Source organism: Oryzias latipes, chromosome 5 (genome assembly GCF_002234675.1).
Source record: "Oryzias latipes chromosome 5, ASM223467v1".
Classification (NCBI taxonomy): Eukaryota; Metazoa; Chordata; class Actinopteri; order Beloniformes; family Adrianichthyidae; genus Oryzias; species Oryzias latipes.
The window spans coordinates 20,567,276-20,574,520 of NC_019863.2; positions in this window are offsets into that span (position 1 = coordinate 20,567,276).

Consider the following 7,245-nt stretch of genomic DNA (forward strand, 5'->3'; position numbering starts at 1 on the left):
GTAACTTTAGACGAGCAGGTGAACAGCCGATAAGGAAAACCATTTTTCTAAAACAGGCAAACAAAAAACCATAGTATTTGTTAGAACAGTTCTTGTGATTATTTCCAAAAAGATTCAGCATGTGCTTTCACAGTTCAAATCTGAATCTGTGCTTCCTGTCAGTAGCTAAAAGCCTGACAGACCCTGATGTTTCGCCTCATTCAAGCTGGAGGCGAATTACAGTAAAGCATTATTGCTAAATGCTCTGAATCCACTTTGAGTGCAGAGAAACGAGCCATGCAGACAGAACGGAGGCACAAAGTGTTCAGAAGAGGGGTCGTGTCCTCGAGGTGTCAGTCCTCGAGAGGCAGAGAGGAGCACGGCTGCACGCTTTCCATTGCAGCCCCAAACTGAAACTCACACTGCAACTCCCAGTCACATGAGCGGTTACAACTTTTTTGGAAAGTAAACAGAATTAGATTTAAAATATGTGTACAAAAGAGCACAAAAGTTGTGTAGTGACTCCCCACAGCTTCACGTCAGACTTTTCCATGCAACACAAAACCCTTTAAATGTTTAAACCAACTTTAGGCTAAAATAAAACACTATAAATCTGCACTTCAGATGTAATACACATATAGATTTCTTGCTTAAGATAATCTTTTCTTCAGAACACTTCCAATGAAAAGTCAGAAGGCAGAACAATTACAGAAGTGCCCTTCTCAAGAAGCAAAAACAAAGATTCTATGCCCCAAAGGGGTATACTGAAAATGAAACTCTTTCACATCTAAAATTCCACTTAGATGCCAACGTGATAAAATAACAGGTGTGTGTGACTCAGTTATTTTTCCTCTAAGTAAGCCTCCTCTGTTCAAACAAAGCAGACCAGCTGCAGGTGAAAAAATCTGCGGTACCTGGCTCATACTGCTGAGCTGAAATTTCACAAAAGCAGCTTCATTTTTTTTAACCCTTGTGCTATCTTAGATGACCCCACCCCACCCAACCCAAAGGTAGATAGAGGTGGAAAGATTTCATGTGATCCATGGACACCAGTGAAGATCACAAATCATTAAAGAAAAAAGGTTCAGCGCACTGTCTAGTGGGTCTAGATGACCCAACTCCCAATGTTAAAGTGCCTAGGATAGCACAAGGGTTAAATATTTTAATATTTTTTATTACGACGGAGTTTTAGGGCCAGTTTAAAAAACATAAATTTCTTTTAGAATTACGACAATTAAGTCGTAAATTTACGAGAAAAAAAGTCATAAATGTTAAATTACGAGATTTTAAGTCGTTAATTTTCTCATTTTATCTTGTAAATTTATGAGTTTTTATCTCGCAAATTTACGAGAAAAAAAGGAATAGATTAACGAGGAAAAAATACCAACGTCGTCCGTTTATCGGAACCTAGCTTGAAAATATTTTGTGAAGCTTTATTCCCGGATAGATTTAAAAAACAAAGAGATTTTTTTCTCGTAAATTACGAATTTCTTTTCTCATAAATCTACGACTTAAAAAAATTTTTTTTGGGTGGCCCTTAAACTCCGTCATGTTTTATTGCTTCTCTCGTCATTTGTTTTCTCACGTACTAAAAGTAAATATTCTGCTGGGCAGGATTCTAATTGATTATGCAGAATTTTCCAGCACATAAATACTTCTCAAACAGAATAAAAGTTTCAAGGAGAAAAAGATTTGATGAAGGTTTGCCCTGAACAGGTAAGAGCCAAAAACAAAACATCTGCTGCTCGATAAGAAACAACAGCACAGTCAAATGCATCTTGTCAGGGATCAAGTCTCTGTCTCCCCTTCCGACTACCAGAGGAAGCAGTCTCCTTAGTATTAACATTCATCAGATTTTTGTTTCCCACACTACATCTCCAATCAGCTACCGCTCATGGTGCCTGGACTTTCCACCAGCTGAGCCTCATTTATTAATCAAAATAAATGTATTTAATCTGGAATTGAGCCTTGCTCTTTGCAATGTCTTTTTTGTGTCCTTGTCAATAGTCATAGCAGTGTATTCTTTACCCTCTTTCATATGTTTTGACCTCTGCCTGATTGATTATGTTTTGCCCCACTCTTGTCCTGTATATCCTGCCAACAGGCCCATTTTGCTCCTTGAGCATCCTCTCGTGCCTTGTGTGTTAGCTACCAAACACTGTTGCCAATGGATCCCAACGCCTTTCTACGTTACACATATATGGGAAGCGGTGAAAAGGGAGGAAAAGGAACCCATTTCATCCCAGAAGGACCACTGGTTTATAGAATCATATCAAGCCGTATTTTAGGTCTCTTAGGTCAATTCCAGTATAAGCTACAGAGATGGGGAATACTTTTGGTGTAATGACTGTAATAGTTTTTATTCAAAAGAATGTGACATTTTTGTCATCTAGTGTTGAACATGAATGTTGTTGTTAAAATCCAATTACTCTTCTTTAGGTTGTGGAAAAAAGAGCTCTGAAAATTAAAAGTCCTTCATTTAAAGCCTATTTAACTTCACTGACTCAATTTTTGTTGGTTTCAATACAAAAAGCATTCAGTAAAAATTTAACCTAATACAACCTTAATAGTGGAAAAGATTAAAAAAAGTGTAAAAGATTATTCAAGGCTGTGCTCATTCATTAATTTCATGATTCATTAAATTAACATTCCTGGGCAAAGATGAAAGGTGAGTTCTAGTAGCAATGTTGCAAAAAAAGATGGAAATTATTACAAAATACAACAGTTATTTGTGTGAGGGACAAGCAAAAAAAAACTCTTGTTTGTTGGTTTGTGTGAAAAATCTTTGGTCATGTTTAAACTCTATATGACTCCTGAGTGGAGTTTGTTAAAAATATTGTATCTGTGGGATTTATGTGTTATGTTTGTTAACATTCCAACTTAACAAGAAACACCTCAGTTTTACACCAAACACATAAGAATGTATGTGAAATTAACCTCACAATTTACACATTAACTCTACTCATAATATGGGTTACTGTTATTTATGTGAGTGTTTCTCCTTTTTGGTCAGAATTTTCTTAAAATACATAAAAGTTCCCTTTGATATTATTAAAAATGGATGAAAAGAAACACAATTTTCATTAGTTTGATATTTGTTACCAAAAAAATTAAGACAATAATAAAGACCATGACCAACAATTGACCATGTCAAAAGTGGGTATTTCCAGAAAGGACAGTTTGACAACGTCTTGTGCTTCTCACTAGTCTCAATCTATTGTTCTAAAGCAATACTTTCCACTCTTCCACAAGTGCTGCATGCAGTTCTGCGGGGTCTCTTTCAGGTGGGTTAACATCAACCAGTCCCTGCTTCAGCTGGTCCCAGACGTGCTTTATGTGGTTTAGGTCAGGGGTCAGTGCTGGCCGTACCATATGAGCCACTCCCACTTCCTGAAGTTGAGCTGTGAGAATTCTGGCAGGATGTGGTGGAGCATTATCATCCATGAACTAAAAGTTGGGGGAATGCTGGTGGAATTGGGGGATGATGATGGGTTCCATGTCTCTGAGGTAACAAAGTGCATTGACTGGACCACGTACACTAACCAAATCGGTTTTGCACTGACTGGTCATACCTGCCTAGACTGTTGCACCCCCTCCACCAAAGTGAACCCAGGGAACCACGTTTCCCTTAGCACATTGCTCACCTATCCTTCTCCACCAATGCTGATGACCATTATTTTTGGTGACCCGACACTCATTAGTGAACAGTGCAGTTGACCACTGCTGCATGTCCACTGTCTCGTGTCCACTGCAAACGTTTATGGTGGTATCGTGATGTCACTGGAGTCACCTGCAACGCTCATCTGGCATTCAAGTGAAAGTGTTGGAGTTGGTTGTAAATGGTTTGCCTAGAAACCCTAGTTTCCCTCACATCTGGTAGAGGGGCCTGCAGCTATGTTAGCATTTGCTAAACATTGTCTCAGTGCATTGGTCCTTGGGTACTGGTCATGGTTGCTGTCTATCACTTGCAAAGCTTCAATGCTGGGTCTTTCACAAACTCTGACAGTAGTTCTGTGTCTTAACCCTTGTGCTATCCTAGGCACTTTAACATTGGGAGTTGGGTCATCTAGACCCACTAGACAGTGCTCTGAACCTTTTTTCTTCAATGATTTGTGATCTTATCTGGTGTCCATGGATTACATGAAATCTTTCCACCTTTATCCACCTTTGTCATGGTAGGGAGAACACGTCAATGTAAGGGTGGGGCCATCTAAGATAGCACAAGGGTTAATGCACGTCTGCTGATGACACTTTGAGACAAACCAAGTTCACTTGCAACATCTGACTGCCTACTACCAACCCACACTATGACCAGGCGGTGCCGCTCATCTGTTAAGTGATATTGTGTATTTGTGACCATGTGAATGATAAACTTGGATTGACTTACTGGCAGTATCGGCTTTTTATACCAAAAGAATGTTGGGATTTTCAAAAGGTTTTTATTTTTTTTAATTGTTGGCACAAAATCCTCTGATTTTTTCACCATATCCCTAACTTATTGTGCGTATTAGTGTGACTGTACGTAAACTAATTGAGATAAATATAATTGAAAAACACAGTCTAAACTTTAGTCTTTTTAAGATGAGCAGAACTTGAATGACTTTCCTGTCTGTATCATAAGAAAAATGAAACTTTTCCAGTGTTTGTTTCAGTTTAGATGTCTTCATAACACTGAAAGAAAAAACAAAAAGCTGCAGGTGTGTGTCTGCAGAATAAACTTACAGAATGATCTTCTCCTTGGTTTTTGCTGAGCAGAAGTGATGATTTGTTCTGACGCTGCGCGGTCATCTGCTCTTGGAAGAATCCCCCCTCTGTTCCGTGTGCGGCCCCCATCCATCACAGTCGCCGGTGGCTGCCTGTGCGACGTTGTGTTTATGCAGCTTAAAGAGCTTTTCTCTGCCTCGCCACACTGATGTATCGCCCTGCAGCCTGAAACAGATGATGTGTGCAGTAGGGGGGTAGGGGGATGAAGAAGGTGGTGGTCTGGCAGGGATGGATGCACCTCGATGAGAAAAGGAGGGGAGGGGGATTGTTCATGTTAGGAAGAGCAGCATGGAAAGGGTGATGGAAGAGAATGGTCTGTGGTCACATGCTTCTGACTGAGAGGGCAGAGAGGAATCAAGATTGTGGGTAAATGTAATTGCTCGGAGACTTAAAGTTTGTGATCTTAGACTTTTCGGGCACCATATGCTTTTATTGAAGCATGTAGTTGGTCTGTTTATAAATTAATTACCTTGCAGTGAAGAAAAAATATGAAACAAAACAGGATTAGCAAGAGCAAGAATGGTTATTCTATATATATATATATCTATATTTGGAAATCTTAGTTTAAAAAAAAGCTGCATTGCTATTAGCCATGAATAGTTCTTCCCTCTACAGAATCCTACAGATCTGAAATTTGGAAAAAAAAGTGGACTAACTAGAATCAATTCATTCAGTTTCGTAAGGACTAAGATATTTCCCAGAGTTCACAAGTGTCATGACGGATGCTAGTCATCTGCTTGAAATTAACATTTGCTAATCCTTTTGGTTTGGCGAGTGTTAAAGGTTACAAAGCAAAGAAAGAGAATTGTGTAAGCTCCAAATTGTGGGTGAAATAGAAAACTTGAATATGAACTACAGAGGTAAAGGTATAGGTACATCCTGTCTCTACAGATCAGGCCCAAATCAACAGCCCTCCATCATCAAGGTTGAAAATCTTAGCTTTTTGCTTCCTCTTGAAAAGAATATACAGTATATGTCTTTTCACTCAGAACAAAGCCTATTGGTTTCATTTTTCCACATGCTGATGCTTGTAAGGTCGAAGGTGCAACTCATATTTTTTTAAGTACTGCATGTTCAGATGTTGGAATGAACTAAAGTGTCTTTATTTTTAGGGACACAATGTCTTTTTGCGTGACTGTGCAGCTTTTATTGTCCTCAGGATCCACCAGTCAACTGTGTGGGATCCATCCTGTTAGCAGCGTGTACTCACTTGTGGTGTCAGCTTTTCCTCACCAGGTTTCCTGCTGAGCTCTGAAAGACGCCTCATGTTCCACAGTAAAGAACTGGTCAATCTAACATGCTCACAGCAAATTTGTGATTCATTAACACCAATGAGAACAACCAGGATGCAAATAATCATCCGTGAAATGCCTACTATTTCTTTTCCTTTTGTAATCCTGCAACAGATACAACTTCAGGGACGTTATGAGGTTCTTAAAACCAGTTTATCATGTTTGTGTACAAACTTGACTCAACTAAATTGAAAAGATCTAGGTCAGATTTAACCCTTGTGCTATCTTAGATGACACCACCCTTACACTGACGTGTTATTCCTTCCATGACAAAGGTGGATAAAAGTGGAAAGATTTCATGTAATTCATGGACACCAGTGAAGATCACAAATCACTGAAGAGAAAAGGTTCAACACACTGTCTAGTGGGTCTAGGTGACCCAACTCCCAACGTTAAAGTGCCTAGGATAGCACAAGGGATAAAGAGGTCAAATTTTGGGTCAAAGAAGGTAGGATTTACTAACCACAATTTTGTTGCTCAAACTATCAACAGGTTCAACCTGTTTGGTACGTTTTCTCATCTGTTTGCTTCCTTTTCATCAAAGTGATTTGGCAGAAGAGTTTGAATTTCCAAGGAAGTCAGAATAGGCTCATTAAATAGACACATAAAATATAATTTTAGGGATGGGCTGTTTAATGATTTTTAAAAAGCAATAAAAAAAAAACTTTGAACCAACTTTAAAATGTTTTTAACTTTTTTTTTTTTTTAAGATAAATAAGCTTTATTAATGTAATTAATTAACTGAGGCATGTACTGTTTGGAAAAAGGTCAAACACAATAACTTTGTTTAGTTGGTGTTTTTAAAATCAGTTTTGGTTTAGGATTTTTTAACATGTTCTGAATGAATGATGCACATTTTGCACTTTCTCTGTGCTTAGTCCATATTCGGGGTATGAAGCTGAGGGATGTCGGACTGTAACACTTCAGGTCTGAGGCAGATAAACAGCTAGGAATATCGACTTTTCTTAACACACACCTGTCCCATGGATGTAACAGTTTGGTTCACATTAGGCAAAACTGCTGTGAACTTTGCTCTGACACTATACAATTATGCTGTACAAGTACATTCTTCAACTGTTGCGTCTGTGCATGAATATTTGAATCTATTTCCCATCATCTGCTGCCACAGATAAATGAAATTTCCCCATTGTGGGATTAATAAAGTCATCTATCGATCGATCGATCGATCGATCGATCGATCGATCGATCG